A 13794-nucleotide genomic window follows, 5' to 3' on the forward strand; every position below is an offset into this window, starting at 1 on the left:
AAGGTCCTCAAGAGATATGCTAGACAAAAAAGTAAACTCCCGCAGATAGTTTTAATTGGCAGGAAAGTGTTAAAAGACAAAATTCAAGAAAGTCTGAAGATCTAATTGACTTTATTAAGTGATGCATGAATGAGACAGGTCCTATCTAAAATGAAGGAGAGATCCAAAGGGCTACAGAAAAAGAAAAGGTTTTAAAGATAGGACAAAGAAATCATAAACAGGAAAAATGATTATTTGGGGTGAGGTCACCTTCCTTTGGAGATGAAAGGGTCTTAGTAGGTGGGTTACATCATCTGCCTTTGGGAGATGGAGAGGACCCATGTGACAGATTGATTATTTTATTGGTTCTGACCAGAACATTTCTAAGCAGTTAAGAATATATTTCTGCTAGAAGTTGAATGTGCAATTAGGTTAGGTATTTAGCTCCGGCTTGGCGATTTGTCCTAAGTGACACCATTTGTGGCCTGTGGCTTTTTTTTTTTTTTTTTTTTTAAACAAAGATAATGTGATAGAGTTACTCAGGGCAGGAAAGACTTCTCATTTGAGTTAAAATTTTAAACAGCTAACCTGGAACTTAAATGCTGAGAAGACAGGGACATGAATGGGAATGTTCATTCTTCCCTATGGCCCCAGTACTTAGAGCAGCGGTCTCTAAACTTTTTGCTTCTGTGTCTCATAAAAGGTGTTTAAAAATTCATTCTCCAATAAAGGTTAAAAAAATTTTTTTTATGTTTATTTATTTTTGAGAGAGAGACATAGTGTGAGCAGGAGAGGGGCAGAGAGAGAAGGAGACACAGAATCCAAAGCAGGCTTCAGGCACTGAGCTGTCAGCACAGAGCCTGACACGGGGCTCAAACTCACAAACTGTGAGATCATGACCTGAGCCGAAGTTGGATGCTCAACTGACTGAGCCACCCAGGTTCCCCTCCAATAAAGATTTTTTAAAGTTGACATCTGAAAACGCTTGTCACAACTTTATTTTCTTTTTAAGATTTTATTTTTAAGGTAATCTCTGCACCCAACATAGGGTTCGAACTCACAACCCCAAGATCAAGAGTCACATGCCTTACCAACTGAACCATCCAGGTGCTCCTGTCACAACTTTCAATAGTGGTAATGGTGTATTTTCTGGCATGATGTTTCCTGTATAAGTGTTCTCAATGTATTGTCATCAAACCTGTAGAGCTGCATATTTAGCCCATCCAGAATGTTACCATATTAATTGGCAAAGCCAGTCCTCTGTCAAATCAAATAATTCAAATCATATCAGGTGAAGTTCTGGGCGATGCGTGGTTTGTGGGGTCTGGAGCCAATGGCAAAGAAAGAATTCTTGAAGACATCTTCGGTGCATAAAGGATTTTATTAAACCACAGGGACAGAACCTGCGGGCAGAAAGAACTGCACTGGGGTTGTGGGGGTTGAGCATTTTATGGAGTCAGGGGAGACAAAGTCGAGAGGGGAGATAAAGTCAAGAGGGAGTTTCCAAAGAGATTTTCACATGCCCAAGACTTACTGGAAGCCTAGGCTATTGTCAAGCTATGGTTGTTATTTTCCCTTTAGCAAGGCATTAACATTGAGACAGTAGGGAATTCCTGGACTGGAGGCTGTTGATGGGATTGCCTTTTTCTGGTAAACTGGTGGAGACTTATCAGTTTAACCATTTGTTTTTTGTCCTTTCTTGTTTTGGGGTAGCCAAAGTGTTCAGGGAATATCACACATGTCCCACCTGGGAGAGGGGGGGTGTGCTAGCTTGTGTTTTGCCCTCAGCCTGCCTCACAATCCCTCATCAATATTTACTTAATGTTTTTAACTTATAAGTTTACCTTTACTTTTATTTTTTAAAAGCATTTTTAAATATTTATTTTTGAGAGAGAGAGAGAGAGAGAGAAAGAAAGAGCATGGGGGCAGAGAGAGAGGCAGACAGGATCTGAAGCAGGCTTTGTGCTGTCAGTGCAGAACCCAATGTGGGACTCGAATCCACAGAATGTAGATCATGACCTGAGCTGAAGTTGGATGCTCAACCGACTGAGCCACCCAGCCACCCCTATTTTCTTTTAAACAAAATAAAAGTGAATACGTGTTCTCATGACATCTTGTTTCTAAATTCTAAGAGGGAAAGATGAACTCATGGAGGGATGAGCTGGTGGATTGACAAATGGATGAACAGATCTCCACCTTCAATATAAAGCAGAAAGTAAGGGCTATCTTTTAATGGAGCATCTTTTGCTTGGTGCTTAAGGCTTTGCCTTCAGGAGAAATACATTCTGGAAGTGCCCTGTTCAGCTCCTGTTATTTTATACCAAGAGCAATGGGAGAGGTGTTATGCCTTTTCTTGTGGACAGGAGAGTATACAAAAAAAATTTGGGTAACTGAATTTGTAGGCAAATCAGTTTTAGGAAAGACAATATGAAAACTCAAAATCTTTAGATGGATTTCCTTGATGTATACAGGTCCACAGGCCCCTTGGAATGTCTTCCTTGGAATGCACCTCAAGGTGCATATTGCCCATTTTGAAAGACCCTTCTTCTGGAGTGGTGCTTGTCACAGGGCATTGCCCCAAAACTGTTTCCTAATTGAATGAATAGGAAGGTTCAAAGCAGAGAGGTATCCAATGCAAATGACCTGAGGTAGGAGCTAAATGTATCTGAAAACAGAAAAGAGAGGGATCGGGTGTGAGCCAAGTGGAGAAATTGGCAAAAGTGAAGCATATAGGTATTTCTAAATCAGTGCCAGCATTTTAAATTTTATTCTAAGCACAATGGAAGCCATTAGAGGGTTTGGATAAGTAGTGGAAGAGTATAAGTTTTTGTCTTCCAAAGGGGGTGTTATGGACTGAATTGCATTCCCCCCAGTTCATGTCAAAATCTTAATCCCTAATGCCTCAGAATGTGACTGTGTTACTACGGCATCTCTCCGATGGGATAGGGCCCCTGAATGCGGGTGGGGACAGGTGATGCAGGAGGTGAGAGTTCACCAGAGGCAGAACAAAGGTGATAGAAGTTTATCGAATATACCACAAGGGAGTGGTGGGCAGGACAGCAGAGGAGAGACGGTCTGCAATGAGGCAGTGGGTCAGTGGGGGGGCTGTATTTAAAGGGAGAAGGTGAGAAAGTATGAGAATGTATGGGATTTTACCTTTTGTGGTAACTGTACCTGGTTGTAAGTAACCCATTGGTCAGTTAAGGCCTATGGATATTTTGAGTTGGGTCCCCTGATGGGCCTGTGTGTATTCAGCCTGGTGGTTGCTGTGGGCCTTTTTGCCTTGATCAAGTTTCCATTGCTGAAGCCTGTTGTCTAAAAGCAGCCTCTCCAATTACCTATCCATTGACCATAGCCACTAACTCAGGAAACAAAAGGGGGAACCCTTGGCCAACTACTCCGTCCTGGAGAATCCCACAGGGGCTGGACAAAAAAAAAAAAAAAAAAAAAAAGCACAGTTCAGCTCCTGGCTGGGTTTTCCAACACTGTTGCCTAAAACAACTCAGAAAAACTCATTGCAAGAGAAGCCTGTAGCTCTGAAGACGAGGGTTTGGAAAAGAGAAAAGAAGAATTTGGGACACCTGGCTGGCTCAGTCGGTAAAGCATGCAACTCTTGATCTCAGGGTTGTGAGTTCAAGCCCCACGCTGGGTGTAGAGATTACTTTAAAAAAAAAAGGAGAAATTTATTTTGGGTATTAGCAGCAGGGGGAAGTGGAAGGCTCAAGCCTTAACAACCAACCTCTTCACCTGTAAGATGGACACCTAAAGTTTGATAGGAAGAGGTTTCAGGGATACATGCAAGAGAGCAGGTAGGGAGCACATGATCATGAGTGAGGGGCAGTATGTGTTCAGTGCCTGATTATGGGCAGGGAAGGGGATGGAATGTGATCCTCTAAGCATTCCATTACTATCAGGGCTTTTATGGCCTGGAATAATCTGGTCATTGGGAATTATGGCTGGAATAATCTGGTCATTGTAAAACATCTTTGTCAATGCCTCAAGAAAGTGCTATAAGGGGATGCCTGCATGGCTCAGTCTGTTGTGTCCGACTCTTGATTTCGGCTCAGATATGATCTCTTGGTCATGAGATCCAGCCCCTCCTTGGGCGTGGGGGCTCCAAGCTGGGTGTGGAGCCTGCTTAAGATTCTCTCTCCCTCTCTTTCTCTCTCTTTCTCTTTCTCTCTCTCTCTCACCCTCTGCCCCTCCCCTGTTGACACATAGCTTGCACACTCTCTCTCTCAAAAAAAATTGTAAGAAATAAGCACAATAGTTTTAGTTAGAGCGTGAGTTAAGAGGTCTTGTCCATTTATGGTTTTAACTGTTGGGGTCTATAATTGAGCAAGAGGAATCACTGACAACTGTGTTTGGAGAGAGCGTCGGTAAAGAGGTAATAAAGTTAAAATGAGGTCATGAGAGTGGGGCCTAATCCAATCTGATACATGTCCTTATAGAAGGAAATTAGGACACACACACACACACACACACACACACACACACACACACACCATCACCACCAGGTGAAGACAAGGGAGAAGAATGCCATTTACAAACCAAGGAGAAAGGCCTCAGAAATCACTGGCCTTGCCTGCCGACACATCGATGTCAGTCTTCCAGTCTCTAGAAGTATAAGAAAATAAATTTCTGGTATGTAAGCTCCCCAGTCGTGCTACTTTCTATGGTTGTCCTAGCAAATGGATACAGGAGACTTTGGAAGTCCAATCCTTTCTTGGGCGCCTGGGTGGCTCAGTCAGTCAGTGAAGTGTCTGACTCTTGATTTTGGCTCAGGTCATGATCTCACAGTTGTGAGATCAAGCCTTCAGTAGGGCTTACACTGAGTGTGGAGCCTGTTTGAGATTTTCCCTCCCTCTCTCCCTGACCCTCCCCCATTTGATCTCTCTCTGTCTCTCTCTCAAAATAAATACATATTTTAAAAAATGTAAAGGAAGTCCAATGCCAGGTCCTATGGGAATTAGTGGCAGTACCTACAGAGCCATCTTGGTGGCCAGGATGCAGTAACATCTGTAGGTTACTGCTGGTAAGTTAAGGTGCACAGGTTTTTCTGCCTTGTTTTGTGTAACAAAGGCAATAGCTAAGTGATGTCTCAGAAGCCAAAAAAGAACTCCAGGCCTTAGGTTTCATCTCCAGATTCCTATATTCCAAGTCAGAAATTGCTGGTGGCACTTGCAAGTTCTCCATTTGTTTGGAATCGGTCCTCAGCCCTCATTCCTGGGGCTTGCGGGTTCAGTTCTTTCCACACTTCTCAGATTATTAGTGTGGCTCAGAGAAAACAAAAGGCCTAGCTAAAAGAAGTGGGATTCTTTAAATCCAGAGAGGTGAGCCTGCCACCTTCGGGCACACTTGCCCATTTTCTAAGAACTATAGTCTCAGGAGTTGTAAATATCTAGTAAAATGGCAATGTCTTACTAAATCAACCTACAATTATAATGACCATGATGGGGACCGGTCCAATTAGATAAGATCATTTGTGTACTTGAAAGCAAGCGTTCCCAAGTTAAACACAATGGGAACTAATTGCATGCAGAAGCCTCCAGAAGGTTTCAAATACCCAAAATAGCTTCACTGAGAGATTCCTTGCAAAAGGATAATCACAAATTAAGGAGAGGAAAGGTACCAAGAAGTGGGGCCTATGAGACTGACATATGAGACTGATATAATTCCTCCCTGCTCCCTTCTATCCTTTACTGGAGTGCTCATTCTAGTAATCCTCTGAATTGCCTTTCTACTTGAAGACACTTATTAAAACCATTACCTTTTAAAATAAGGCCACCTGAGGCTACAGGCAATCCTTTTCAGGTATCTTTCTTTCACTCCTTGGTCACAGGCCAAAAGAATTTCTTAAATCCAGGGAAGATCCTCGCAAGTTTTTGTAAATAGATTACCTTCTGAACCCGGTAGAGAGAGAGGAAAAGAAAATTTCACATCATCTTATCCTTTTCAAATCCAACCTAATTTGTTATTGATCCTTTCTCCTCACTGATAGCAATTGCCTTCTTGTTTGTCTCACTTTACATCCTAAGGACTTGACTTGTCTTTCTGTCTGCCTGGGACATGCAGGTTGTTGGTCCTTTCTCTGGCTCTATTTGGGAGTGACTCCAGATCTTGGGACAAGAGTATCTTTTGCACCCTCTTTGAGGACAACTCTTGGGGCCCTGAAGTTATTTAATACTACAAGAAATATTTACGGTTTTTCCTGGCTGAATCCTGACAGGAATTTCTTTAGGCCTTCAACCCTAAGCCAAATGTACCCAGAGGGAAATGAAAGAATGGTACCAGAGGTGAGAGAGAGAGAGAGAGAGTGTGTGTGTGTGTGTGTGTGTGTGAGTCCTTGATGTCATTTAGGTGGCAACCCAATTCTTTGCAGAATCACGAACAGCTGTCCTTACTTTACACATCTAGTCTTTGTAGGACCAGAGGTGTGTTTCCAAAGACAACTGAAAGTTCACCAATCTTTTTTACTAATCCCCAAATTTCCCCTATTTATTTCAAAAGGATTATAAGTATTATAAAAACTCTGGCTTTAAGGGGAAAATGTCTTAGGAAGAGTTTGCTTACCACCACCATCCCGCCTAGTGCCTTTGAGATATAAATGTTGTACCCAGGGGCACCTGGGGGGATCAGTTGGTTGAGCATCCGACTTTGGCTCAGGTCATGATCTTGAGGTTTGTGAGCTCGAGCCCCACATCGGGCTTGCTGTTGTCAGCCTGACAGTGCAGAGCCGGCTTCAGATCCTCTGTCCCCCTCTCACTGCCCCCAACCCCTGCTTGTGCTCTCCACAAAATAAATAAATAAATGTTGTACCCAGAGTCTTCCAGAACTCTTATCTAAACCATCTCTTTGATATGCAAACTTCAAGGGGGGGTAATTCTTTTTTTTTTTTAATTTTAATGTTTTTTTAAAAACATTTTTAATTTAGTTTTCAGTGAGAGAGAAAGAGAGGGTGTCAGCAGGGGAGGGGCAGAGAGGGAAACACAGAATCTGAAGTAGGCTCCAGGCTCTGAGCTGTCAGCACAGAGCCTGATGCGGGGCTCAAACCCACAAACCTGTGAGATCATGACCTGAGCTGAAGTTGGATGCTTAACTGACTGAGCCACCAGGCACCCCTGGAGGTGGGTAATTCTTATCAAAAGAAAAAAGGGTGCAGCAGGGAGGTGGGGTTATTTGGAACTTGACTTGTCAAGGACAAGTACAAACCTTTAAGTGTCTTTTCTACAAATATTTTATAAAGTTTGACCCATCTGGACAGTCAACTTAATCTATTCCATCTGCCAGAAAACAAGCTTAAATCTAACTTATAACTCTTTTGTATAATTGTATCTATTTTATGGCAGTCATTTAGCCATCCTGATGTCCCTGTATCATGGTGACAGTCTGCTTCTGAATCAGAGAGCTTGTGGTGGGTAAACAGGGGCTGTAAATTAAACAGTTGGGGGTAATGGAGAGCCCAAGATGGTTCTTCCCAGCTACCTGACAAACCCCATTTTTCAGTTTTTGCATTCCTTCACCCACCACAGTATATTTAAGATGACTCAAATTATGAATAGACATCGGTGGGGAGACTTCTATTCTTCATTGCAAGAGCCTGCAATGTCTGATCAGTCAGACCCATAATCCTGGAAAAGCTATTTTTATTTACAGTAGCCTCCGACCTCCTCCCTCTGGACTCTTTGAACATCTGCAGCTGGCCTTCATTCAGCTGCTACTTAGTATGGGCTATCAATATGCTCTTGTTGTATGTGTGTCTTCTGGATGGGTTGGGGTATTCATAATGGCAAAGACAATGTTAGGGAATATATTTCTCACTTAGGGTATATCCTCCATAATCTCCAGTGATTGAGGCATCCACTTCACTGAACAAATCATATGAGCTCTTTTTTTTTTTTTTAATGTTTATTTGATTTTTAGAGAAAGAGAGCTAGAGAGCACGCATAAGAGGTAGGGGCAGAGAGAGGGAGACCGAGGATCTGAAGCAGGCTCCACCCGGACAGTAGAGAGTCCGGTGTGGGGCTCGAACCCACCAACTACAAGATTGTGACCTGAGCCGAAGTCGTACTTTTAACAGACTGAGCCACCCAGGTGCCTCAACTAATCATATGAGCTTTAATGAAAGTCTCACAAACTTTTGGAATTAACACTGTTTTATCATCCTCAGTCATTAGACATGGTTGAGAGAACTAATTGGTGTTACCAAGCTATTGGAGCTGCTAACTCAGAAAATGAATGTGGAAACCCCTGGCACTGTTACACCTGGTCCATCCTGGGGAGTCCCAAAGTGGCTGGACAAATCATAAGCACAGCTCCGGGCTGGGTTTGTCAACACTGTTGCCAAACAAAACTCAGATAAACTAACTCATTGCAAGAGAAGCCAATAACTCAAAAGACTGGAGTTTGGAAAAGAGAAAGGGAGAAATTTATTTTGGGTGCCGGCAGCTGGGGGAGGTAGCAAGTTCAAGCATTAACAACCAACCTCTCTCTTGACAAGACGGACACCTGAAGTTTTATAGGAAGAGGTTCAGGGGATACATGCAAGAGAGAAAGTAGGGAGCCCATGATCATGAGTAGAGCTCAGTATGTATTCAGCCTGTGATCATGGGCAGGGATGTGGTCTTCTAGGCATTCCATTGTTACCAGGGCTTTTCTGGTCTGGTGATTGGAATGTTCCAGTCATTGCAAAGCCTCAAGAGTGCTAGATAAGGAATAACTATTGGGGTCTATAGTTGAGTAAGAGGGCTCGCTGACAGTGGGATCCTCAAACTTAAAATTTCTAAACTTGCCAAAACTACTGGACACTCCTGGCCCAAGGTATTGCCTTTGGTCTTGCTGACTGTTCGAAGTTCCCCATTCTGGAAACATAAACTCACTCCACATGACAGTCACTAGCAGACCAATGTCTACTGACTGGCATAACAACTTTCTGCTGATCCCTTGTTTCATGCTAGTATGACCAGCTACTGGAAGTCTCTAATGTCTTATGCTGAAGCCTATCGTCAACAGGTTAGAAGAAACCTTCCTAGATCCCAATTCAAAGCATCCTGTTGGTCATGAAAAAGGACTGTAACTACCTTCATTTTGACCTCAAACTTTCTTTTTTTTTTTTTATTATTTATTTTATTTTATTTATTTTTGGGACAGAGAGAGACAGAGCATGAACAGGGGAGGGTCAGAGAGAGAGGGAGACACAGAATCGGAAACAGGCTCCAGGCTCTGAGCCATCAGCCCAGAGCCTGACGCGGGGCTCGAACTCATGGACCATGAGATCGTGACCTGGCTGAAGTCGGACGCTTAACCGACTGCGCCACCCAGGCACCCCTGACCTCAAACTTTCTAATTAAGTTCTTTCTAGCTTATTTGTTAACTTGGGCAAAAGACCCTGCAGGCAAAGCATCCCATGAAAGGAACTGAAAATACCCCCTCAAGCAATCAAGACTGTTCTGAGCCAGCAGGATCCTGCCAGTGATCAACTTGACCTTTACTGCCCACCTGCACACACCACCAACCTTTGTCCTACATTTTCTTTATATAAGCCTGGAAGTATTTTCAGCACTTTGGAGACAGTCTTTGAGACATTAGCCCTCTGTCTTCCCTGTGTTGGTCTCCCTGAAATAAATTCCTTTCTTGTTTTTACTGTGTCTCATCTCTCTGCCTTCAGATTTTGTTAGCAGAGAGTGGCTGGACCTGGTCTGTTTGGGACCCCTGTAGCCAGGTGCTCTGGCAGCCCTGCACCCCTGCTACAAGTCACAGTCTTAAGCTTGGTGACTGCATATTCTGGAAACATATCAGAGGAAGATGGCTCTCGAACCGTGAGAAGGTACATTACCAAGTGCTCCTGACTACTGACCTTGCTGGAGACCTCCACATCAACCTGACGAAAAAGGAAGTAGCTGACATTGAGGATGAGAAAGGAAGTAGCTGACATCGAGGTAGGCTATTTCCATCCAAGACTCTGGATCAAGATTTCATACTTTAAGTGAACATGAAACCTTTCTTCTTTCCCTTCCCTTCCCTTCCCTTCCCTTCCCTTCCCTTCCCTTCCCTTCCCTTCCCTTCCTTTCCCTTCCCCCTCCCCCTCCCACCCCTCTCCCCTCCCCTCCCCTCCCCTCCCCTCTCCTCCCCTCCCCTCTCCTCTCCTCTCCTCTCCTCTCCTTTCCTCTGACATTCTCTTAGGAAAATAACACCCTCATCTGTATTTTCCACACCATCGCTAAGGGGGGCAGGTAACCTGGAATTTGGAATGAACTTTTATTTCTGGATAGAAGTAAATCTAGCTGCCCCTAATTTTTCACAAGCAAAATAAGAGATCTCATCAGTCGACTCTCCTGAATTTACAATGTTGAGTTAGAAAGGACCCAGCAGGAGGCTTTCAGGATTCAGGATTCACTCCTTTTGGCAGGTCCCCATTTCCCTGGTTAGGCACAAATGAAAATGAGGCTTTCATTAGGAACTTCTTAATTCTTAAAATCATTGCAGAATCTGCTACTAAAGCTACAGCTGCCCAACAACGATTCTTAGGCTCTCTGGCCAGGGTTTTTGTTCTTGTTTTTGTTTTTGACAGGAGAATAGCTCTTGATTATCTTTTAGCTGAGAAAGGAGGTGTCTGTGCTGTGGCTAACACCACCTGCTGTATCTGGGTTAACGCTTCTGGGGGAGCTGAAACTCAGTTGCTTGAGATCACTGAGCAAGCCACTTGGTTTAAAAGGCTGACTCCTGCAATGAGGTCTTTCTGTGACTGGTTTGGGTCTTGGGGACTATGACTCCAAATATTAGGAACTATCCTTCTTATAATCTTCCTGGTGCATTATATTCTCTCAAAAGTTTTAAATGCATGTTTGTAGCCACTAACTATCAAACAGATGATCTCCCTGAGACTGGGACACTGGAAAAGCAATGAGAATGACTGGTTTAGGATTATAAGCCTGGAGTTGTGATCTAAGAGTATCACAGGGTTAAGCAAAAAACATCATGACCTATGGATACCACACAAAGGGAACAAGAGAAACTTATGTAAGAGTTTCAGAGTAGCAGCTGACAGTGGCCCAAATACCTTCAATTTTGATCATGGCTCTCAGGCTGAGAGTCTGATCAAAAGGGGGGAATTGTTAAAAAGAAAACCACAAACCCTAAATGGCATCACTTAAGCCAAGTCACCAAGTCTACACTTAATACCTAACCTAATTGCAGTTTCAGACTCCTCCAGAAATGTAGTCTTAACAGGTCTGTCAGGAATTTTCTGGCCAGCATCAGTGAGGTAATCAGCCACATGAACCTCCCTATCCTCCAAAGGAAAAGGAGATAATTTGCACCTAAGGCTCCATGCCTTCCCCAAAGGTAAGGTGATCTTGCCTGAAACACTCCTTTTCTTTTTCTTCATCTTTTTTTGTAAGTTTATTTATTTATTTTGAGAGAGAGAGAGAGAGAGAGAGAGAGAGAGAGAGAGAGAGAGAGAGAGACAGGGAGCAGGGGAGAGGCAGAGAGAGAGAGAGAGAGAGAGAGAGAGACAAGAGAGAGAGAAAGAATCCCAAGCAGGCTCCACGCTGCCAGCACAGAGCTGGACGTGGGGCTCAAACTCATGAACTGAGAGATCATGACACAAGCTGACACCAAGAGTCAGATACTTAACAGACTGAGCCACCCAGGTGCCCGGAAACAATCCTTTTCTTTTGGTAATAACTTCTTGCCCTGCCCTTCTTCCCATAAAAACCTTCCAATTTATAGAACTCTACAGAGCTCTCTGGAACTTGTTGGACGGGATGCCATGGATTCATGAATCACTTAATAAAGCCAATTAGACCCTCAAATTCATGCAGTTGAATTTTGTTTAACAAGTTCAATTATTTAAAGTGGAAACCACTAGTTTAACTATTAATCATGGATTCCAGGAGATGAGGGTAACTTTTATCTTATGTCCTTCTGTAGCACTTGAGTTTTTGGTTGTTTTTTTTTTTTTTTACCATGTACGCTGCTTATTTACATAGTAATAGTAAACAATTTTTAATGTTCATTTATTTTTGAAAGAGAGAGCGAGGCAAAGAGAGAGGGAGACAGAGAATCCCAAGCAGGCTCCACACTGTCAGCACAGAGTCCAAGGAGGGGCTCAATCTCAGGAATTGTGAGATCATGATCTGAGCTGAAATCAAGAGTTGGACACTCAACTGAGCCACTGAAGTAACCTTTTTTTTTTTTTTTAACATTTATTTATTATTGAAAGACAGAGAGAGTCAGAGTGTGAGCAGGGGAGGGGCAGAGGGAGAGGGAAACACAGAATCTGAAGCAGGCTCCAGGCTCTAAGCTGTCAGCACAGAGCCTGATATGGGGCTCAAACTCACAAACCGCGAGATCATGACCTGAGCCGAAGTTGGATGCTTAACTGACTGAGCCACCCAGGCGTCCCTGAAGTACCCTTATTTTTTAAAAATTTCTTTAAGAGCACATGTGAGCAGGGGAGTGGGGGAGAGGGAGGGAGGGAGGGAGGGAGGGAGGGAGAGAGAGAGAGAGAGAGAGAGAGAGAGAGAGAGAGAGAGAGAGAGAGAATTAAGAAAGCTCTATGCTCAGGGAAGAGCCTAATGCTGGGCTCAATCCTCTGATTCTGGGATCACGAACTGAGCTGAAATCAGGAGTGGGGTGCTCAACCGACTGAGCCACCCTGGCAGCCCTAGAAAACAAATTCCAAACTTAAAAAAAAATAAAGGCACCAAGCTCCCATACTGAGGCTCTAGGTGAGGGCAAGCCCTCTTTGTTACCCTAGTGGTAATGAAAACTCTCCCTGCAGAATGACTTCTACAGAGAGGGGATGGGACTGAGACAAGGCCCTGGCCTAGGAGGAGGTAAGTCTTCCCCATCCCATCAGAAAGCCTCTTTGTCCCCTCCCTGCTATTGGAGAGATAGTCCCTGCTTCTCCTTCCTGCTGATCTGTCATTTGTCTGGGCCCAGTGTCACACCAGCCTTTGCACTCAGGTAGGAGGAAGCCAGAGAAAGTTTGGAAGGCTTGGACAGTGGTAGTTTTCCCATAACCTCCCCCCAGCTTGTTAAGGCACCCTTGGGACCCTGAGGGTTAAAGGGCAGTGGTGGGCACAGCTCAGACCCAGACAGCCCCCTTCCCCTGCCATGTTGCTTCTTTCCTTCACCCCCTTACTTGTTCAACAGTCACTGTTAACTAGGATGCAATGGGGAGTTTCTCAAACAAGAGGGCTGAGAACGATCAGCAGAAGGGAGGGAAGGAAGGTACAAAGCAGGGAAGAAATGTGTTTTGTTTTGCAGAACCAACAGTTCCAGCCAAGGAGACACCCAACTATTGTTTCACCTGATAGCCCCTTGCTAGGTCCCTCTCACCTGATAGGCCCTACAGGAACCAGTTTGAGCTGGATTGGAGCCAAGGACATGCACAAAAGCCCCCCTGAGTGGACCTCAAGTTACATTTAGCTCATTTTAATACTAAGATTTCTTTCTGTGGGCAGTTTTCTGCCTTTTTGAACACACAACGTGTGTTCTAGCATGTTGACGTGCTAGGCGTGTGCCATTGAACTAAAGTGCTTATGCAAGCTCCCTGCTCCTATCCACCCCCACAATACATGGAATAAAAGCTTCCTGTACTAAGCCCATGGGGGAGACAGTCAGTGCTTTGAGAGCTACCTCCCTGTCTCCTTGCTTGTAACAAGTGATCAAAGTTGTCTGCTTGGGTTGTGTTCAATTTGATGCACCCCAAGCAGCAAACCCCTTGAGTTTGGTGACATCACCAGCACCCATAGCTCAGAACTGGGCATCCAGGGACACAGATGAATTAGACATAATCTGTGCTCACAA

This window comes from Acinonyx jubatus, chromosome A1, assembly GCF_027475565.1.
Source record: "Acinonyx jubatus isolate Ajub_Pintada_27869175 chromosome A1, VMU_Ajub_asm_v1.0, whole genome shotgun sequence".
Lineage (NCBI taxonomy): Eukaryota > Metazoa > Chordata > Mammalia > Carnivora > Felidae > Acinonyx > Acinonyx jubatus.